This window comes from Siphateles boraxobius, unplaced genomic scaffold, assembly GCF_051911475.1.
Source record: "Siphateles boraxobius isolate OS27281-9 unplaced genomic scaffold, OSU_SipBor_1 19, whole genome shotgun sequence".
Taxonomy (NCBI): domain Eukaryota; kingdom Metazoa; phylum Chordata; class Actinopteri; order Cypriniformes; family Leuciscidae; genus Siphateles; species Siphateles boraxobius.
In genome coordinates, this window is record NW_027508799.1 from 437,072 (window position 1) to 459,404 (window position 22,333).

The 22,333-nt window shown below is 42.1% G+C and overlaps 1 long non-coding RNA gene and 8 other non-coding genes across 9 annotated transcripts; 8 read left to right on the top strand and 1 right to left on the bottom strand.

Moving 5' to 3' along the window:
• Positions 1–1,226: 1,226 nt before the first annotated feature.
• trnaq-cug (transfer RNA glutamine (anticodon CUG)) lies at positions 1,227–1,298 on the top strand. The gene has a single exon. It is a non-coding gene; the product is annotated as a tRNA-Gln (tRNA).
• A 2,867-nt stretch (positions 1,299–4,165) lies between these two features.
• Positions 4,166–4,237, top strand: trnap-agg (transfer RNA proline (anticodon AGG)). The gene has a single exon. It is a non-coding gene; the product is annotated as a tRNA-Pro (tRNA).
• Positions 4,238–13,482: 9,245 nt separating this feature from the next.
• Positions 13,483–13,554, top strand: trnap-agg (transfer RNA proline (anticodon AGG)). The gene has a single exon. It is a non-coding gene; the product is annotated as a tRNA-Pro (tRNA).
• An 88-nt stretch (positions 13,555–13,642) lies between these two features.
• On the top strand, positions 13,643–13,716 carry trnai-aau (transfer RNA isoleucine (anticodon AAU)). The gene has a single exon. It is a non-coding gene; the product is annotated as a tRNA-Ile (tRNA).
• Positions 13,717–13,958: 242 nt separating this feature from the next.
• Positions 13,959–14,030, top strand: trnaq-uug (transfer RNA glutamine (anticodon UUG)). Its single transcript has one exon. It is a non-coding gene; the product is annotated as a tRNA-Gln (tRNA).
• A 3,144-nt stretch (positions 14,031–17,174) lies between these two features.
• On the bottom strand, positions 17,175–18,407 carry LOC143741452 (uncharacterized). The gene is made up of 2 exons (XR_013205044.1): positions 17,872–18,407; positions 17,175–17,478 (listed from the first exon to the last, which is right to left on the bottom strand). It is a non-coding gene; the product is annotated as an uncharacterized LOC143741452 (long non-coding RNA).
• Positions 18,408–19,373: 966 nt separating this feature from the next.
• Positions 19,374–19,445, top strand: trnap-agg (transfer RNA proline (anticodon AGG)). Its single transcript has one exon. It is a non-coding gene; the product is annotated as a tRNA-Pro (tRNA).
• Positions 19,446–19,700: 255 nt separating this feature from the next.
• Positions 19,701–19,773, top strand: trnaf-gaa (transfer RNA phenylalanine (anticodon GAA)). The gene has a single exon. It is a non-coding gene; the product is annotated as a tRNA-Phe (tRNA).
• An 849-nt stretch (positions 19,774–20,622) lies between these two features.
• trnaq-cug (transfer RNA glutamine (anticodon CUG)) lies at positions 20,623–20,694 on the top strand. The gene has a single exon. It is a non-coding gene; the product is annotated as a tRNA-Gln (tRNA).
• Positions 20,695–22,333: the final 1,639 nt, after the last annotated feature.

Genomic DNA, 22,333 nt, shown 5'->3' on the forward strand with positions numbered 1-22,333 from the left:
CAGGAGACGGAAAGCGGAGTCCATAAGAGGAAGTATGTGCGAGGGGTAACCTTTAACATGTGCAGCAAATGTGGGCAGCCCAAAACCAAAGAGTTTTATATATGTGAGATGTATATATGTGTGTTTGTGTCTGTGTACTCATTTCATTATTTGTGTGTATTCATTTTAATATTTGTTTTTTTACATTTAAAGTGTCAATTAAATATTTGTGTATTCATTTTAATAAAACATTTTAAGTGTCATTGAAATATTTGTGTGTATTCATTTTAATAAAACATTTAAAGTGTCTTAAAGTAATCTAATAAATCATATCAATCAAATCATATCCCTCACAAAAAACACACATATTTGAAGAAACATTTTTATTCATTTTATTCAATCATAAACAACATGTAATATGCATTTTTTTTAAATAATATACACAAAAAAAAACATTTAATAAAACATTTGAAGTGTCTTAAAACAAATCTGATAAATCATGTCAATCAAATCATATCCCTCCATTTTTATTCATTTTATTAAATAATCAACAACATGTAATGTGCAATATTTAAAAATAATAATAATACACACAAAAAAATATAAATCAATATAATGATGTCATAGATAAATGAAGACGCAGGCGCAGTTGATCACACGCAGAACAGGGGTTCGAATCCAGCCCGCGGAGGGTGACTTGTTTCAAATGTGACTAAAACTCCTTCATAACGCACAGGAATATAGCCCTAATAATGTTGCAGGGGAAATTTTTGGGCAAATTCTCGTTTTTCGCGTCTTTTTGGCTTGTGTGGGGGGGCGCTCTCAAAGACAAAGACGATCCCTAGCACGTGTGCAGGTGCTGCAGCGTGATTTCCAATGACCACAAAAAAACAGGCGGCATTTCCTCTGTGCTGGCAACTTTGCACTGGCTACCTTTTAATTGTAGATTTAATCAAAAAATTGCGCTTTGAATCCAGCAATCCGAGTTCAAATCTCGGTGAAACCTTTTTAGGTTCTTTGCGGAAGGGAGGGAAAAAACAGAGGTGATGCGCAACTGCTGACGTGGCGGTGAAATTGGCACTCTCAAACCGAGTCGGAATTGGGGAAACATGGGCTTAAAAAGCAAAGGCTTCATTTGCTCCTTGCTATCGTGCTTCTGGACTCAATGACTTAAATCCTTGCTATCGTGCTTCTGGACTCAATGACTTAAATCTCTGCTGCTCATGGGAAAAGTTGACACACGCCAAGGTTCCATGGTGTAATGGTTAGCACTCTGGGCTCTGAATCCAGCGATCCGAGTTCAAATTTCGGTGGGACCTGCTTTTGCCAGGAATGTGTGCAGTACCTCGTTCGAAAAAACTTTTTCGGCAGCACTGAGCCGCAAGAGCTCATCTAGGTAGTGCCCCTTGAAGTGGGGCGTAAAAAGGATGGACAGCACTGGAGAATGCAGGCATCGATCCCACTACCTCTCGCTTGCGCCTACTGCTTCCTACCGATTGAGCCAAAGTAAGCCCAAAGTAAGCCCACGTGAGCCAGTTGTGTTTCTCTGCTGTGGCTTACTTTTGACCAATCGCGTTCTCTCCTGTGGCTTACTTTTGACCAATCGTGTTTCTCTCCTGTGGCTTACTTTTGACCAATCGCCTTTCTCTCCTGTGGCTTACTTTTGACCAATCGCGTTTCTCTCCTGGCTCTGCTCCTGTGGCTTACTTTTGACCAATCGGCGACCGCTGTTATTATCGTCATCTTTGCAATCTTTGCAACAGGTAAGTCTATTCTTCACGACTCTATAATCGATCATTATTTATTCATAAACAGTGTTTGTTTTTAGACAATTAAACATGGCAATAAAGCCAGCTAGCGTGTAATAGCACACGTTTTCTTCTGTACATGTGAACCTGCAACTTTACCATGATATACAGTTAAAAACATGTCACTACTGTCAAGATAATTAGCCGACCGCTAATTAAGCTATATCCTCCTTAAACCATTTTTTTGTTGTTGTTAATTTAGTATTTTTTGTGTCATTCATTACATTATTTTGAGCACAAGAAGATTTTTACTAAAACCTTTTAAAAAAAAAGTTTAATTCATATATGTTATACTATACTATGTTATACACCAGTATAAATATTTATGTTATCTTTTTAAATACTATGTTATACATATTTAAAAAGACATGAATAGGCAAAAACAAGTGTTTTTTGTTTCAACAAATGATTCTCAACTATGTTATAAAAGATATACCAAAACGATTTGATATACCATTTTAAGTTTTAGATCTGTTTGATGATCATATTATTATGAATTGTCATAAACGCCTTTATGTTATATTTGGTGTTTCTTAGTAATCTCTGCCACAAAAGCTAAACAAAACAAAACGATTTAAGCATGGCATGATACCAGCAAGATTGTACCAAGAAGTGTTATTTATTTTCTTATTAATAAGTTCATCACACTATTTACAATTTGTACACAAGGCAATTCAAAGTGATTCACAGTTGTATAAAAAACAATAATGCTTATGCTCATAATAATAATAATAATATTCATTAATTATTATAATATTATAATAATTAATTACATAAAAAGAAATGCTGTAGTAAAATACTTTCAGTTGGAATATGACAGCTATGTAACATTCTGTTTATGCCTGTGTCCTTTCAGATTATGTATGCATACCCGGTTTTACGAAGAACCTCTGAGGGTCGACTCCTTATGGGGCCAACTGAGGAGGCCAATAGGAGGAAGATCGTGTTGGCAGGGAGGGCCAGGTGTAAGGAGGAGGTCCTGGCTGAGGCCACTGCCTTTGTGAGGCAGAATGGAGGGAATCCTGGAGACCAGTTATTGGTTCTGGCTCACTGCAAGATCCAGTTTGGGAAACACCAGGGTCAGATTTTCCTGTGGCTGCTGGAGAACTCACTGGGGTATGCCTGCTATCTGGTCAGCAGCATTTTGGGGGAGGAGGAGAGGGACAACCCGCTGTCGGACAACAAACACCTGTTCCTCAGATACACCTCGCAGATCAGGGAGGTAGGCGAGGCTGTGGAGGTGTATCATATAAAACAGGCCATGCTGCAGGAGGCCCAGAGGACAGGAGACTCTGGATGTCTGATGGTGGAGTTTGGGGATTGTAAGGGTAGGTCAATGAAGGAGGTGTATGAGGACCCAAGCAAGGAGCCCCAGGCTCTCATCACCTACCTGAAGAAGGCAAAGGCCAGGCCTAACACCAATATGGCCCTTTTCAAAGCATACGTGCTGAAGAGGCAGGCTCCAGCCCACGTGCCCACCACCACTGTGCCCACTGCATCTGTCCTCACTGCTGCTGTGCCCACTGCCACTGTGTCTGTTCCTCCTCCACCTACTGCCACTAAGAACAGGCCACTGCTGGCGACCAATGTGAAGGCCCTGTTGGCGCGGGGGAAGCATTTATTTGCTTCACAGCTGGCACAAAAGATTTTGTCTCCAGCCAAACCCTGTAAGTGGGTAAGTTTTTTTCTTTTTTCTCCAGCCACTGCAGGCTCGAGAGGCCCTGCTCCTGCCCCGGCTCGTACTACTGCCCCTGCTCCTGCCCCTTATCCTGCTCCTCCAGCATTGTGGACCCCTGGCCAGGTGTACCAGTCGCCTGCAGAGCTTCCTGTCCACTGGAAAGATTAACTCCCATCTTTCCAGCAAGGCCTTCAACCCCTGTCCCTCTGCACCAGGACCATCCTCACTACAGCCACCCACAGGACTGCAGCGCCCTGCCCAGCCTCCTCTGCAGTCTCCTACTCTGCGCCCTGCCCAGCCTCCTCTGCAGTCTCCTCCTCTGCGCCCTGCCCAGCCTCCTCTGCAGTCTCCTCCTGTGCCCTGCCCAGCCTCCTCTGCAGTCTCCTCCTCTGCGCCCTGCTCAGCCTCCTCTGCAGTCTCCTCCACAGCCTTCTGTCCAGCCAAGTGCTGCCTCTGCTCCTGCAACATCAACTGGGTCCAGTGTTGCAGACCAGGCTCCTGTAAGTAAGCTTCTCATTATTCGTGTGCAGGTCCTGCAGCGTGATTTCCAATGACCACAAAAAAAGAGGCCGCATTTCCTCTGTGCTGGAAACTTTGCACCGGCTACCTTTTAATTTTAGATTTAATCAAAAAATTGCGCTTTAAGCCATGGAAGCTGAAATGTTTCCGGCCCGGCAGCAGCAAGGAGGATGTAGGTTTCGGCTCGTTGGTCTAGGGGTATGATTCTCGCTTAGGGTGCGAGAGGTCCCGGGTTCAAATCCCGGACGAGCCCATTATTAGGCTTTGCTTTTAATTTCTTCAGCCTGATTAGGGCAACCAGGATATTTATATCCCGGGTTTCGGCAGAGGAACCACGTCCGCCTCTTTTAGTCTACCTGATTCCACCTAGCCTCATCGCTATCTGCCTCTCAGACAGCCAGCTGTCAGGAAGTGTTAGTTCCATGGTGTAATGGTTAGCACTTTGGGCTTTGAATCCAGCGATCCAAGTTCCAATCACGGTAGAACCTTTTCAGGTTCTTTGCGGAAGGGTGGGAAAAAACAGAGGTGATGCGCAACTGCTGACGTGGCAGTGAAATTGGCACTCTCAAACAGAGTCGGAATTGGGAAAACATGGGCTTGAAGAGCAAAGGCTTCATTTGCTCCTTGCTATCGTGCTTTTGGACTCAATGACTTAAATCTCTTCTGCTCATGGGAAAAGTTGACACACGCCAAGGTTCCACGGTGTAATGGTTAGCACTCTGGGCTCTGAATTCAGCGATCCGAGTTCAAATCTTGGTGGGACCTGCTTTTGCCAGGAATGTGTGCAGTACCTCGTTCGAAAAAACTTTTTCGGCAGCACTGAGCCGCAAGAGCTCATCTAGGTAGTGCCCCTTGAAGGGGGGCGTAAAAAGGATGGACAGCACTGGAGAATGCAGGCATCGATCCCACTACCTCTCGCTTGCGCCTACTGCTTCCTACCGATTGAGCCAAAGTAAGCCCAAAGTAAGCCCACGTGAGCCAATCGTGTTTCTCTGCTGTGGCTTACTTTTGACCAATCGCGTTCTCTCCTGTGGCTTACTTTTGACCAATCGTGTTTCTCTCATGTGGCTTACTTTTGACCAATCGCCTTTCTCTCCTGTGGCTTACTTTTGACCAATCGCGTTTCTCTCCTGGCTCTGCTCCTGTGGCTTACTTTTGACCAATCGGCGACCGCTATTATTAGGCAAGGCAAGGCAAGTTTATTTATATAGCACATTTCCTACACAATGGTAATTCAAAGTGCTTTACATAGAAGAAATTAAAATAATCAAAAGAAATCAGAATAATTAAAACAGTTTGGAATAAAAGATAAAATACAGAAATAATCAAATGAAATCAGAATAATTAAAACATAAAATAAAATACAGTGCAAACAGTCGGACGAACAGTGGCACAGTGCTCATTCAGTAAATGCACAGTTAAACAGATGTGTTTTGAGTCTGGATTTGAATGTGACTACTGTAGGAGCACATCTGATCTCTTCTGGAAGCTGGTTCCAGCTGCGGCTGGCATAGTAGCTAAAAGCAGACTCGCCATGCTTAGAGTGAACCCTTGGTATTTCTAGCCGATGTGATCCTAATGATCTGAGTGATCTGTTGGGTTTATATTCACTGAGCATATCTGCAATGTATTGAGGTCCTAGGCCATTGAATGATTTATATACCAGTAATAATACTTTAAAATCAATCCTAAATGTAACTGGCAGCCAGTGTAAAGACCTGAGGACTGGTGTGATGTGTTCATATTTTCTGGTTCTGCTCAGAATCCTAGCAGCAGCGTTCTGTATGAGCTGCAACTGTCTTATGGTCTTTTTGGGAAGGCCAGTGAGAAGTCCATTACAATAATCCACCCTACTGGTGATGAAAGCATGCACAAGTTTTTCTAAGTCTTGACTGGAAACAAAGCATCTAATTCTTGCAATATTTTTCAGGTGATAATATGCTGATTTAGTTATTGCTTTGACATGACTACTGAAACTAAGGTCTGACTCTAGAGACACACCCAGATTCCTGACTAAATTTTTAGTTGTTTGACCCCTAGACTGAAGGTATGCGTTCACCTTGAGAACTTCATCTTTGTTTCCAAACGCAATGACTTCAGTTTTGTCTTTGTTTAACTGAAGAAAGTTTTGGCACATCCAATTGTTTACTTCATCAATGCATTGGCAAAGGGAGTCAATGGGGCTGTAATCGTTAGGCGATAGGGATAAGTAGAGCTGTGTGTCGTCTGCATAGCTATGGTAAGCCATTTGGTTCTTTCTCATTATTTGGCTCATTGGGAGCATGTACAGGTTGAATAGGAGTGGCGCAAGAATTGAGCCTTGAGGGACTCCACATGTCATGGATGTCCACTCAGACTTATGGTCTCCTATACTCACATAATAACCTCTGCCTCCTAAGTATGACCTGAACCATTTTAGGACTATCCCAGAAAGCCCGACCCAGTTTTCCAGCCTGTCAAGAAGTATTTTGTGATCGACAGTGTCAAATGCAGCACTGAGGTCGAGTAGTACCAGCACTGATAATTTGCCTGTATCAGTATTTAAGCGAATATCATTTATTATCTTTATGAGCGCGGCCTCTGTACTGTGGTGCGGTCGGAAACCAGATTGAAAATGGTCAAAAAATTGTATCCATTCGAGCTTAAGAATTTGTTCAGCTGATTGAAGACAACTTTTTCAATGATCTTGCCTATGAAAGGAAGATTTGATATCGGTCTATAGTTGTTTAATATGGTCTTATCCAGATTGCTCTTTTTCAGGAGGGGCTTGACGACAGCAGTTTTCAGGGAGGTCGGAAAACTCCCAGAGAGAAGTGAGGCATTTACCACTTCCAGGAGATCTGCTTCTAAGCTGTGTAACACATTTTTGAAAAAAGATGTGGGAAGTGCGTCAAGGGCGCAGGTTGATGTTTTTAGTTGCTGTACGGTTTCTTCCAAAATTTTGCCATCAATTTCTTCGAAATCAGACATAGTGGCTACTTTCTCGTGCTGTTGTCTGATCTGCCTGACCCCAGCGCAACTCAAGGATGAGCTGATCACCTTTCTGATATTATTGATTTTCTCAGAGAAGAAAGAAGTAAACTCACTGCACTTTCTCACTGAGAGCATTTCACTGGGAATCTGGCTTGGGGGGGTTGTCAGTCTCTCTACAGTAGCAAAAAGAGTGCGCGTGTTGTTTATATTGCTGTTTATAATATTCGAGAAAAAGTCTGTCTAGCTTTGCTTAGTTCCTTATTGAAAGCATGGATGCTGTCTTTGTAGATGTTATAATGGACTACAAGTTTTGTCTTCCGCCACATGCGCTCTGCTTTTCTGCATTGTCTTTTCATATTTTGCACTGCTGTTGAGTTTCTCCAAGGTGCTTTTTGTCTGCCACTCTTCTTCCTGACTTTCACAGGAGCAATATCATCAATTACACTCTTAACTTTTGAGTTAAAAGAATCAAGGAGAAAATCAACAGAGTCAGCAGATATGCTTGGTGTTAAAGATATAGCCTTCATAAATAGTACACTAGTGTTCTCATTTAAGCATCTCTTCTTGACAGACACAGATCTAGCTTCAATGGCAGGAGAGATCAATATATCAAAGAAAATACAAAAATGATCAGACAGTGCTACATCCTTAATAACAATTGATGAAATGTTTAGACCCTTACTGATAAGTAAATCTAGAGTGTGTCCACGATTATGTGTGGGTCCATGTACATGCTGAGTCAGATCAAAAGTTTTTAAAACAGTTTTGATTTATTTTGCCATATTGTTTTCTGCATTATCTATGTGAATGTTAAAATCTCCAGCAATGGCAAAGCAGTCAAACTCTGAGGAAATTGTTGATAAAAGTTCTGTTAAGTTCTCAGCAAAAGCTGGAGAGTATTTTGGAGGCCTGTAAACAATGATAAGTAAAATGCGTGGAGCACCTTTTAACAAAATACCCGGATACTCGAAAGACGGGTAATTCCCAAATGATATTTGCTTACATTGATAGACATCTTTATAAAGAGCAGCTAAACCTCCGCCTCTTCTGACAGCTCTGCAGACACTCATACAAGTAAAGTTAGGAGGGGCTGTTTCATTGAGGACTGCTGCACTGCAACTTTCTTCTAGCCAAGTTTCATTTAGCAACATAAAATCCAGGTTGTATGTGGTTATTAAGTCGTTGACTAAAAGTGATTTATTTTTAAGTGAGCGGATGTTTAAAAGTGCTAACTTAACAGTCTTACTTTTTGTCCCTACAGCAATCTTGGTATGTCGTTTAATAGGCACCAGATTAGATGGGTTTGCTGTACGGCTTTTGAAGGCCTTAGACTTTCTATCATGTATTCGAACAGCAATAGAAAAAGATACAGGCACACTGGGTTCCCGCTTGTTCTGTAAACATTTGAGAAAGTTATTGTTATCATAGCGGGGACCCGACACATATCACTGAGAGCTGGTATCAGTTGTTTTTGGTTCACCTTCGAGCCGCTGGAGGAGGGTGTGGGCCCTGGCACTGTGGCAGAGGCCGAAGAGCTCTCACAGGAGGAGGGGGAGGAGGAGGAGGAGGGGGAGGGGGAGGGGGAGGGGGAGGGCGAGCTGGGCCCGCAGGCTTTGGTGGTTGTGGGGCCTGGCGTTTTTTGGTTGGTATCTGGGGGCTCGCAGCAAAAGAGTGGGATAGTCTAGTTCCAGCATGCACCAGTTGTTCCATTTTCTCTGAGAAGCACAGAAGTGGAGATGCTGGAGAGAGTGATAATGTTTCCGGTGAGAGGGATTTTTGCTCTGGTGTTATTGGAGGCTGTAATATGCTGTCCTGGTTTCCCTGGCTGTTTTCCAGAAAGTCGTCTATGGGTGCTGTATCTTGGAGCAGTGCTGGTATGTCACAGTCTGTCTGTGGTGAGCTCTGTGGGCAGGGCTCAGCTGAGATTGTGTCCGTGAGCAGAGGTTGTTGTGGCTGAGTGGTGTTATCACTGTCCTTGTGTGATGTGTCAACCGCATGTCCATTCAGGTGCTGAAGTGAAATCCTGTGGTCATTCATACTGTATCCAGGTGTGTGTGTGCCATTCAGGTTGAGTGGATTGGCACACATTGCAGAAGGATGACGGAGGGAGAAGTAGATATTGTCCTTTAGCACTCTTGAACCAAGTTTGTTTGGGTGGTGGCCATCCTGTTGAAACAGTTGCCTCTGACTCCAGAAAAGATTGAAGTTGTCAATAAAGTTCACTCCTTTTATATTGCAGGTTTTTTGCAGCCATGTATTAAGCCCAAGCAACCGTGAAAACCTGTTTGTTCCTCTTGCTGGGAGTGGTCCACTGATGAATGTTTGAACTTTCAGTCTTTTAAGTGTTTCAAAAAGTTCATTGAAATCCTTTTTAAGAAGTTCCGACTGCTCTTTATGAATATCATTCTTCCCCACATGAATGATGAGTCGATTTGCAGTCTTATGTTTCATCAGAATGTTCTGAAGTTCCCTGTTTACATCAGAAGTTGTTGCTTGTGGAAGGCAGCACGTTGTTGTATCCCTGCTATTAATGTTTCTGATTACGGAGTCGCCCACTATCAGAGTCCTGGGCTCGGCTGCACTGTGAGCTGAGTGCCGCTGTCTGCTCGACCTTGAGCCCCAGTTAGCATCAGTGTTAGCTACTGGCTGATTCTGTCTGTGTGCGATCACATTCATCAAATTTGGGGATTCCTCATTCATTAATACTTCAAATCTGTTCTCAAGATGTATAGGCGGTGGTAGGAGACCAGTGTTTGCAGTCCTTGTCAGAGCCGTATCTGGGGTAGAGGATGCTACTGCAGTAATATGTGATGCTCGTGACAATCTGATGTCTCGAGTGCCTTTGGGTCTCGCACCCTGTTTGTGCCATCGATTAGTAAAACGATCGGCTTGTTTCTCTACACTCAGTATGGCCTGTCGAGAAGCACTAGATTCATGGGACTCACCGGCTGTATGCTGAGGACGTCCATGACGAAGCTCTGTCGTGTGTTCCGTCTGGTTTGGTGGTCCCACAATTAACTTTGTTTCAAGAATTGCAATCCTTTGTAAAAGTCTGTGGCAGTTGGAGCAGCAAGTAGATTCCAGAGGAGGCATTTTCTTATCCTTATGAATGTAGGCAGTTGTGTTTTCTCTTCCCCGGAATGTAAGCTTTCAGTGGGAGGCTGGTCGAATAAAATAATTCTGCTTTTTTTTGTAGTAATCCAAGCGTTTGAGCACTGTGCTGATTTGCTGAAGTTAAAATTAGGTGATAAAAGGAGATAAATTATAGAAATATAAAAGCGATAGAGCAAAGCGCGGAGCAGTAAGCGAGAGCGTCCGAACAGTAGCTGAGCAGCAAGTAGTCGTCATCAGTAGTAATTATCGTCATCTTTGCAACAGGTAAGTCTATTCTTCACGACTGTATAATCGATCATTATTTATTCATAAACAGTGTTTGTTTTTAGACAATTAAACATGCCAATAAAGCTAGCTAGCGTGTAATAGCACACGTTTTCCTCTGTACATGTGAACCTGCAACTTTACCATGATATACAGTAAAAAACATGCCACTACTGTCAAGATAATTAGCCGACCGCTAATAAGCTATATCCTCCTTAAACCATTTTTTTTGTTGTTGTTAATTTAGTATTTTTTTGTGTCATTCATTACATTATTTTGAGCACAAGAAGATTTTTACTAAAACCTTTTAAAAAAAAAGTTTAATTCATATATGTTATACTATACTATGTTATACACCAGTATACATATTTATGTTATCTTTTTAAATACTATGTTATACATATTTAAAAAGACATGAATAGGCAAAAACAAGTGTTTTTTTGTTTCAACAAATGATTCTCAACTATGTTATAAAAGATATACCAAAACGATTTGATATACCATTTTAAGTTTTAGATCTGTTTGATGATCATATTATTATGAATTGTCATAAACGCCTTTATGTTATATTTGGTGTTTCTTAGTAATCTCTGCCACAAAAGCTAAACAAAACTAAACGATTTAAGCATGGCATGATACCAGCAAGATTGTACCAAGAAGTGTTATTTATTTTCTTATTAATAAGTTCATCACACTATTTACAATTTGTACACAAGGCAATTCAAAGTGATTCACAGTTGTATAAAAAACAATAATGCTTATGCTCATAATAATAATAATAATATTCATTAATTATTATAATATTATAATAATTAATTACATAAAAAAGAAATGCTGTAGTAAAATACTTTCAGTTGGAATATGACAGCTATGTAACGTTCTGTATATGCCTGTGTCCTTTCAGATTATGTATGCATACCCGGTTTTACGAAGAACCTCCGAGGGTCGACTCCTTATGTGGCCAACTGAGGAGGCCAATAGGAGGAAGATCGTGTTGGCAGGGAGGGCCAGGTGTAAGGAGGAGGTCCTGGCTGAGGCCACTGCCTTTGTGAGGCAGAATGGAGGGAATCCTGGAGACCAGTTCCTGGTTCTGGCTCACTGCAAGATCCAGTTTGGGAAACACCAGGGTCAGATTTTCCTGTGGCTGCTGGAGAACTCACTGGGGTATGCCTGCTATCTGGTCAGCAGCATTTTGGGGGAGGAGGAGAGGGACAACCCGTTGTCGGACAACAAACACCTGTTCCTCAGATACACCTCGCAGATCAGGGAGGTAGGCGAGGCTGTGGAGGTGTATCATATAAAACAGGCCATGCTGCAGGAGGCCCAGAGGACAGGAGACTCTGGATGTCTGATGGTGGAGTTTGGGGATTTTAAGGGTAGGTCAATGAATGAGGTGTATGGGGACCCAAGCAAGGAGGCCCAGGCTCTCATCACCTACCTGAAGAAGGCAAAGGCCAGGCCTAACACCAATATGGCCCTTTTCAAAGCATACGTGCTGAAGAGGCAGGCTCCAGCCCCTTGCCCACCACCACTGTGCCCACTGCATCTGTCCTCACTGCTGCTGTGCCCACTGCCACTGTGTCTGTTCCTCCTCCACCTACTGCCACTAAGAACAGGCCACTGCTGGCGACCAATGTGAAGGCCCTGTTGGCGCGGGGGAAGCATTTATTTGCTTCACAGCTGGCACAAAAGATTTTGGCTCCAGCCAAACCCTGTAAGTGATTTGCAAGCTTTAAAATCATTACAGTATATATTATGCAGTATATATGTCTAACGAAAATACGTGTTCAACAGCTGCAGGACCACGTGTACATCCTGCGTCTGAGTCCGCAGCCCGGAGACAGCTCTTTACATGTGGTGAGTATCACTTAACGCATACAAGTGTGTTGGTGACATGTGCTTAGTGTTTTATGTTATTTTACAGACTCTGCTGCTACGGATTTTTTTGAGGAGGAAGATGACCTGGAGATGGCAACTGTAGCCTCGCAAGCTGAGGAACAACTTCCTCAAGGTATGTAAATCTTAAACAATATTTTACAAACAATTACAAATAAAACAAAACAGTATTTTTTAAATGACATATTATTTTATTTCACAACACAGAGGAATGGCACTTCTCAGGTGTCAATCTACATTCACTCTTTGAGTGAACATCCTCAAAGGAAAAAAGACAATTTAAAGGTGTATGTAAAAAGGTTTTATTTCATTTTTTATCGTAATCACTGACTAAAGCTCATTCTTGTCATCTCACACTCCCCTTGGAATAAGTGGCTGTTGTAGTGTTTGGTCTGCTTCGCTTCACACTTGGCTGATCCCATCTTTTTTTCTTCTTGTATTTCTTCTAATGGTGCTTGGATGAAAAACAGGATGATTTTCACTGCTTCCTGCCATCTTTTCATCATCATGTCATCTCTCTACTAATCATACATGCTTTGCAGTAAACCTTGTAATCGCAGTAGCTGTCCAGCAGAGCTGAGAAAGTCATGCAGTGAAAGTCTAAAACAATAAGATAATTTTGTTGTGTTTTTTTACGCTCCAGCCACTGCAGGCTCGAGAGGCCCTGCTCCTGCCCCAGCTCGTGCTACTGCCCCTGCTCCTGCCCCTTATCCTGCTCCTCCAGCATTGTGGACCCCTGCCCAGGTGTCCCAGTCGCCTGCAGAGCTTCCTGTCCACTGGAAAGAGCAACTCCCATCTTTCCAGCAAGGCCTTCAACCCCTGTCCCTCTGCACCAGGACCATCCTCACTACAGCCACCCACAGGACTGCAGCGCCCTGCCCAGCCTCCTCTGCAGTCTCCTCCTCTGCGCCCTGCCTAGCCTCCTCTGCAGTCTCCTCCTCTGCGCCCTGCTCAGCCTCCTCTGCAGTCTCCTCCACAGCCTTCTGTCCAGCCAAGTGTTGCCTCTGCTCCTGCAACATCAACTGGGTCCAGTGTTGCAGACCAGGCTCCTGTAAGTAAGCTTCTCATTATTCGTGTGCAGGTGCTGCAGCGTGATTTCCAATGACCACAAAAAAAGAGGCCGCATTTCCTCTGTGCTGGAAACTTTGCACTGGCTACCTTTTAATTGTAGATTTAATCAAAAAATTGAGCTTTAAGCCATGCAAGCTGAAATGTTTGCGGCCCGGCAGCAGCAGGGGCGATGTATGTTTCGGCTCGTTGGTCTAGGGGTATGATTCTTGCTTAGGGTGCGAGGGGTCCCGGGTTCAAATCCCGGACGAGCCCATTATTAGGCTTTTCTTTTAATCTCTTCGGCCTGATTAGGGCAACCAGGATATTTCTGAGAAATTGGGGATAAAATGTGCCAGAGAGAGGCCGGTTAGCTCAGTTGGTTAGAGCGTGGTGCTAATAACGCCAAGGTCACGGGTTCGATCCCCGTACGGGCCACTCATTTTCACTCTGGGACCTTCGCTCTGCTCTTCTCGAAAATGATGGGCGGTCTCCCAGACATCCCTGCTGGCTAAACCATACAAGTACCTGGCCGAAATAGCTCAGTTGGGAGACCGTTTGACTGAAGATCTGAAGGTCCCTGGTTCAATCCTGGGTTTCGGCAGAGGAACCACGTCTACCTGATTCCACCTAGCCTCATCGCTATCTGCCTCTCAGACAGCCAGCTAACAGAGTGTGTTGGTTCCATGGTGTAATGGTTAGCACTCTGGGCTTTGAATCCAGCGATCCGAGTTCAAATCTCGGTGGAATCTTTTTAGGTTCTTTGCGGAAGGGAGGGAAAAAACAGAGGTGATGCGCAACGGCTGACATGGCAGTGAAATTGACACTCTCAAACCGAGTCGGAATTGGGGAAACATGGGCTTAAAAAGCAAAGGCTTCATTTGCTCCTTGCTATCTTGCTTCTGGACTCAATTGCTGCGTTCCAAACCGCATACTTCCCTACTATATAGTATGGGAAAAAGAGTAGGCGAGCAAAAAAAGTAAGTTCGAATCCTCACTATTCATAAAAGAGTAGGCGAGAATTACCTGGTTGACGTACTAATTATCGCGAGATTTGGACGATAGTGCGTTCCAATATGCCTACTTTCCTACTATATAGTAGGCGAAAACAGTACGTGAAAGAAGCAGTACGTTCGAAACATCAGTATTCCTAAAAGAGTAGGCGAGAAGTTCCCGGATGATCTCCTGCTTTCGCCCAGACATTTGAGTGCTTTTCAGCTTGTACTCATCTATCCCAGTAGGCCACGCGAGAGCATACGTCATTATCAAACATCACGGAGATCAGCGACGCCGGGGGTTTTCAAATGTGAGTAAACACGGTTCCTTATGTGTTAAACTACAATAGAGTAGACGTTTTAACTGTTGAAGGTGTAAAGTAGTTAGACAGTATAGTATAGTTGTGATTTTGCTGTAAAAACATGTTTTGTATAGCTAGCTAACAGGGGAGCTCTAAGCACATGTAACGTCTCTAAAGTGGATTTACATAACCATATACATCTTAAACACGCTTATTTAAAATGTCTATTTACATCTGAAAGGAAAATATTGTAAGTATTGACATATTGCAGATGAGCACATCACAACATGAAAAAGACATCTGAGTGATGTATGTGTGGCATTATCATAGGATAGGATAACGTTAATTCACTGTTGTCAACACTGTTGACATTAGACTAATGTGCTGTAAATAAGTTAAATAAACAAATCTATAAAGTAACTAAACATGTTTTTATTCAGACTGGTGTGAGCACTGAGGATGAGGAGCCCAGAGCTGAATCCTGGAAACGGTGCCATGGATGAGACTGTCATAAGATCTCTCCATCTGCCCTTATCGCCTCAGATTGTGATGCGCAGAGCAGCAACAAGCTCCGGCACGAAGGCACGGTCACCTCTGGTGAATTCATCAGAATAAAGCCGCAGAATGGGAACCGCTGTGTTGAGATGGCAGTAGGATGTGGGCTTCAGCGCCCAAATACATGCTTGTAGTTTGAATAAAGATTTGTTTCATGTGCATGCATTTGTTTATTGTGTGATGGTTACTTTTATTTGTTCTTTTACTCATTTACTCATGTTTCTTATTGTTGTCAGTATATAAAATATAATTATTTAATGTATGCATTAATTCATTGCTTGACTGACAATTGAGATGTTCACGTGTATTCATCCATAACTCATATGACAAAACAAATTACATTTTGCTTGTTTTATTAAATTATATCATTTTTAGTATATAAAAAAAGTAATATACTTAAGTATTGGTCAGCATTTAATATTATTTTGTTTAAGTTTTGGGGTGGGCTAACAATGCAATTCATTCTGAGGTAATATTAATTTTTTATGAGCGATACTTGCATTTTTCGAGCATAAAGTCAACAGTTTCTCCAAAGGAGATCTTCGAGCAGCGGCCCGTCTCCTTGTGCACTGCAGACAGTAAACGCAGAGGAAAACTGTTCTAGGTTGTGCTGTCGAGTTACTGATGTTATGAAGTGTTAGTGCACCTGTCGCTCATATAATTTAAACTTATAAACTTATTACATAAAGATCATGGAAAGATACTAGTTGTATCTAACAATGAACAATCATAATGACAAAACAGAAAACATAAAGATCATTGGTTTGTGTACATCATAATATGATATTTATACACAGGAAAAAAGAACAATAACAAGGCTAAATATCTTTAAATATAAATAGTTCTTCATAATACATTAAAAAATAGTTTTGTTGTTATTGTCTGAGGGATGAAACGAGAGGTAAATTCATCAAGAAAAGAGGAAAACTTGAAGGAGAAACTTTTTGGGTATAAAATAAAGAAATTAACAACATATTCAAGAGATGTTTACAGATAGATGAATTAAACGTGTCGTTCATCTTTTAAGTTGTTGCGCTTGTGATAACGTGTCGTAGGTCACATGATAGCATCAACATGGCGGATGATGTCCGGATCGCATTCATAGGCTGCGTCCGAAACCGCATACTTCCCTACTATGTAGTAGGGAAAAAGCAGTAGGCGAGCGAATAAGTATGTCCGAATCCTTAGTATCCATAAAAGAGTAGGCGAGAATTACCAGAGTGACATACTAATTATCGCGAGATTCGGGCTCACGTATACTTATAGTGCGTCCGAATATTCCTACTTTCCTACTATATAGTAGGCGAAAACAGTATTTGAAAGGAGTAGTATGTCCGAAACCTCAGTACTCATAAAAGAGTAGGCGAGAAGTTCCCGGATGGCTTACTGCTTCAGCCCAGATTCTGAAGCAACCATCGACGGATACTTTTCTATCCCAGGAGGCCACGGGAGAGGATACGTCATTATCCAACATTACGATCAGCGACGCGGGTGTTTTCAAATGTGAGTAAACACGGTTCCTTGTGTTAAAACGTGTTGAAATACAGAAGACTAGAGTAAACTGTCGAATTGTTGAAGGTTTAAAGACGTTAGACAGTATAGTATAGTTGTGATTTTGCTGTAAAAACACGTTATTGTGTATTGCTATCAGGAGAGCTCCAGTAAGCACACATCTCCAAAGTAGATGTACATAAACCATATACCTCTTAAAGATGCTTATTTTAAATGTCTATTTACATCTGACAGGAAAATCTTCTATAAGTATTGCAGATGAGCACATCACAACATGAAATAGACATCTGATGTATGTGTGCTATTTTAGAATTTACTGTTGGGGCAACACTGTTTACATTAGATAAATGTGCTGTAAGTAAGGTAAATACACAAATCTATAAAGTAACTAAACATGTTATCTATTTTATTTGTCCATTAGTACTGTTGATAAATTTAGGAACATTTGGGGGAGAGGAGAGTGGCTCATGAAGCTGAATGCTGCATCAAAGGCTTTGAATGAGTATACTACAGAAATGAATAACAAAATCTATTTAAATCTTAAGTTGTAGTTTATTTTAATTATTGTAATTTCAAACACAGTTATTACAGCACTTTTCTCATTCGGATCTGAAATGTCTGCAGACTGGTGTGAGCACTGAGGATGGAGAGCCCGGAGCTGAATCCTGGAAATGGTGCCATGGATGAGACCCTCCATCACTCCACCGGCCCTTATCGCCTCAGAACAACCTCCGGCACGGAGGCACGGTCACCTGGTGGTCAGCTGATTCATCAGAATAAAGCCACAGAATGAGAACCGCTGTGTGGAGATGGCAGTAGGATGTGGGGTTCAGCGCCTGTAAATACATGCTTGTAGTTTGAATAAAGCTTTGTTTGTGTTGTTGACTTGTATATGGATTTGTTTATTCTGATGGTTACTTTTATTCATTATTTTACTTATCCATGTTTCTTATTGTTGTTGTCAGTAAATAAAATACAATTATTTAATATATTTATGCTTTAATTCATTGCTTGACTATAACTGTATTTACTGCATTTATCTAGTGTGTATTCATGCATATGTCATATGACAAAACAAATTACATTTTGCTTGTTTTTACTAAAATATACAATTTTCAGTAAAAACAAGTTTTGGTCAGCATTTATCATTATTATTGTGTAAGTTTTGGGGTGGGCTAGCGATGCAATTCATTCTGGGGTAATCTTGTTTTTTAAGGAGTGATACTTACATTTTTCTAGTATAAAAATCAACAGTCTTCTCCAAAGGTGAGATCTTCGAGCAGTCGTGTGCTGTGAGCAATGTGCAGACATTACAAACGCTGAGGAAAACTGTTCTAGGTATGGCTGTCGAGTTACTGATGTTATGAGGTGTTAGTGCACCTGTCGCTCATATCATTTTTTATTGCAGAACTTATAGTTACATACAAGATCAGGATGAACAATCATAATGACAGAAAACATAAATATGGGTTTGCATCCATCATAATATGATATTATATACACAGGAAAAAAAGAACAATGACAAGTTTAAATATCTTTGAATAATAGCGGTACAAACAAACTGATGTTGTTGTTGTTATTTATAATCCAGAGGGATGAAACATTCAACAAGAAAAAGAGGAAAACATAAAGGACAGCCCTTAGGGGCCCAAAAGGGCTTTTTGCTTGTGGGTGAACATTTTGGATTTAAAATAAAGAAATTAAAAACATATTCAAGAGATGACGATTTAGGTTTTTTGTAATGAAAAATTATATATTTAAGGTGTTATATATAAGTATTAATATATATATATATATATATATATATATATGTATATATATATATATATATATATATATATATATATATATAGCATATTTAAACTGTGGGTCACATAAGAAGCGTTACAAATAAGAACTTAAATCGACCCTAAATGTATTGGTTATACTACAATCACAAAATAAGCAGGTTTAATCAATATCAAGATATTACAGAGATTAATTAAACGTGTCGTTCATATCTTTTAAGTTGTTGCACTTGTGATAACGCGTCGTAGGTCACATGATAACGTCAACATGGCAGATGTCCGGTTCGCATTCATACTAAACGAGATTTGGCTATAAAGTACCTACTCTTTTAGCGCTCGTTAAGTAAGTACTTATTGAAATTAAGTACCTACTCATTGAGTATGCGGTTTCGGACGCAGCCATACTCAACGAGATTTGGCTATAAAGTACCTACTCTTTTAGCGCTCGTTAAGTAAGTACTCATTGAAATTAAGTACCTACTCATTGAGTATGCGGTTTGGAACGCAGCCAATGACTTAAATCTCTGCTGCTCATGGGAAAAGTTGACACACGCCAAGGTTCCATGGTGTCATGGTTAGCACTCTGCGCTCTGAATCCAGCGATCCGAGTTCAAATCTCGGTGGGACCTGCTTTTGCCAGGAATACGTGCAGTACCTCGTTCGAAAAAACTTTTTCGGCAGCACTGAGCCGCAAGAGCTCATCTAGGTAGTGCCCCATTTGAGCTAATTCTGCTCGATGATGGAGAGGAGGTGTCCATCGCTCTAAAAATAAAAAAGACGAGACGCGATCCCTAGCACGTGTGCAGGTGCTGCAGCGTGATTTCCAATGACCACAAAAAAAGAGGCCGCATTTCCTCTGTGCTGGTAACTTTGCACTGGCTACCTTTTAATTGTAGATTTAATTAAAGTATTGCACTTTAAGCCATGCAAGCTGAAATGTTTTCGGCCCGTTGGTCTAGGGGTATGATTCTCGCTTAGGGTGGGAGAGGTCCCGGGTTCAAATCCCGGACGAGCCCATTATCAGCCTTTGCTTTTAATCTCTTCAGCCTGATTAGGGCAACCAGGATATTTCTGAGAAATTGGGGATAAAATGAGCCAGAGAGAGGCCGGTTAGCTCAGTTGGTTAGAGCGTGGTGCTAATAGCGCCAAGGTCAAGGGTTCAATCCCCGTGCGGGCAACTCATTTTCTCTCTGGGACCTTCACTCTGCTCTTCTCGAAAATGACTGGCGGTCTCCCAGACATGCCTGCTGGCTAAACCGCACAAGTACCTGGCCGAAATAGCTCAGTTGGGAGAGCGTTAGACTGAAGATCTAAAGGTCCCTGGTTCAATCTCGGGTTTCGGCAGAGGAACCACGTCTGCCTCTCTCAGTCGAGGTGGTCCATTGACCAATCGCCAGCTCCTATCTACCTGATTCCACCTAGCCTCATCGCTATCTGCCTCTCAGACAGCCAGCTAGCAGGGTGTGTTCGTTCCATGGTGTAATGGTTAGCACTCTGGGCTTTGAATCCAGCGATCCAAGTTCAAATCTCGGTGGGACCTGCATTTGCAGGAATGTGTGCAGTACCTCGTTCGAAAAACCATTTTCGGCAGCACTGAGCCGCAAGAGCTCATCTAGTTAGTGCCCCTTGAAGGGGGGCGTAAAAAGGATGGACAGCACTGGACAATGCAGGTATCGATCCCGCTACCCCTCGCATGCTAAGCGAGCGCTCTACTATTTGAGCTAATTCCCCTCGATGATGGAGAGAAGGTGTCCATCGCTCTCAAAGACAAAGACGAGGCGCGATCCCTAGCACGTGTGCAGGTGCTGCAGCGCGATTTCCAATGACCACAAAAAAACAGGCCGCATTTCCTCTGTGCTGGCAACTTTGCACTGGCTACCTTTTAATTGTAGATTTAATCAAAAAATTGCGCTTTGAATCCAGCGATCCGAGTTCAAATCTCGGTGGAACCTTTTTAGGTTCTTTGCGGAAGGGAGGGAAAAAACAGAGGTGATGCCCAACTGCTGACGTGGCGGTGAAATTGGCACTTTCAAACCGAGTCGGAATTGGGGAAACATGGGCTTAAAAAGCAAAGGCTTCATTTCCTCCTTGCTATCGTGCTTCTGGACTCAATGACTTAAATCCTTGCTATCGTGCTTCTGGACTCAATGACTTAAATCTCTGCTGCTCATGGGAAAAGTTGACACACGCCAAGGTTCCATGGTGTAATGGTTAGCACTCTGGGCTCTGAATCCAGCGATCCGAGTTCAAATCTCGGTGGGACCTGCTTTTGCCAGGAATGTGTGCAGTACCTCGTTCGAAAAAACTTTTTCGGCAGCACTGAGCCGCAAGAGCTCATCTAGGTAGTGCCCCTTGAAGGGGGGCGTAAAAAGGATGGACAGCACTGGAGAATGCAGGCATCGATCCCACTACCTCTCGCTTGCGCCTACTGCTTCCTACCTATTGAGCCAAAGTAAGCCCAAAGTAAGCCCACGTGAGCCAATCGTGTTACTCTGCTGTGGCTTACTTTTGACCAATCGCATTCTCTCCTGTGGCTTACTTTTGACCAATCGTGTTTCTCTCCTGTGGCTTACTTTTGACCAATCGCCTTTCTCTCCTGTGGCTTACTTTTGACCAATCGCGTTTCTCTCCTGTGGCTTACTTTTGACCAATCGGCGACCGCTATTATTAGGCAAGGCAAGGCAAGTTTATTTATATAGCACATTTCATACACAATGGTAATTCAAAGTGCTTTACATAGAAGAAATTAAAATAATCAAAATAAATCAGAATAATTAAAACAGTTTGGAATAAAAGATAATATACAGAAATAATCAAACGAAATCAGAATAATTATAACATAAAATAAAATACAGTGCAAACAGTCGGACGAACAGTGGCACAGTGCTCATTCAGTAAATGCACAGTTAAACAGATGTGTTTTGAGTCTGGATTTGAATGTGACTACTGTAGGAGCACATCTGATCTCTTCTGGAAGCTGGTTCCAGCTGCGGCTGGCATAGTAGCTAAAAGCAGACTCGCCATGCTTAGAGTGAACCCTTGGTATTTCTAGCTGATGTGATCCTAATGATCTGAGTGATCTGTTGGGTTTATATTCACTGAGCATATCTGCAATGTATTGAGGTCCTAGGCCATTGAATGATTTATATACCAGTAATAATACTTTAAAATCAATCCTAAATGTAACTGGCAGCCAGTGTAAAGACCTGAGGACTGGTGTGATGTGTTCATATTTTCTGGTTCTGCTCAGAATCCTAGCAGCAGCGTTCTGTATGAGCTGCAACTGTCTTATGGTCTTTTTGGGAAGGCCAGTGAGAAGTCCATTACAATAATCCACCCTACTGGTGACGAAAGCATGCACAAGTTTTTCTAAGTCTTGACTGGAAACAAAGCATCTAATTCTTGCAATATTTTTCAGGTGATAATATGCTGATTTATTTATTGCTTTGACATGACTACTGAAACTAAGGTCTGACTCTAGAGACACACCCAGATTCCTGACTTGATTTTTAGTTGTTTGACCCCTAGACTGAAGGTATGCGTTCACCTTGAGAACTTCATCTTTGTTTCCAAACGCAATGACTTCAGTTTTGTCTTTGTTTAACTGAAGAAAGTTTTGGCACATCCAATTGTTTACTTCATCAATGCATTGGCAAAGGGAGTCAATGGGGCTGTAATCGTTAGGTGATAGGGATAAGTAGAGCTGTGTGTCGTCTGCATAGCTATGGTAAGCCATTTGGTTCTTTCTCATTATTTGGTTCATTGGGAGCATGTACAGGTTGAATAGGAGTGGCGCAAGAATTGAGCCTTGAGGGACTCCGCATGTCATGGATGTCCAGCCAGTTTTCCAGCCTGTCAAGAAGTATTTTGTGATCGACGGTGTCAAATGCAGCACTGAGGTCGA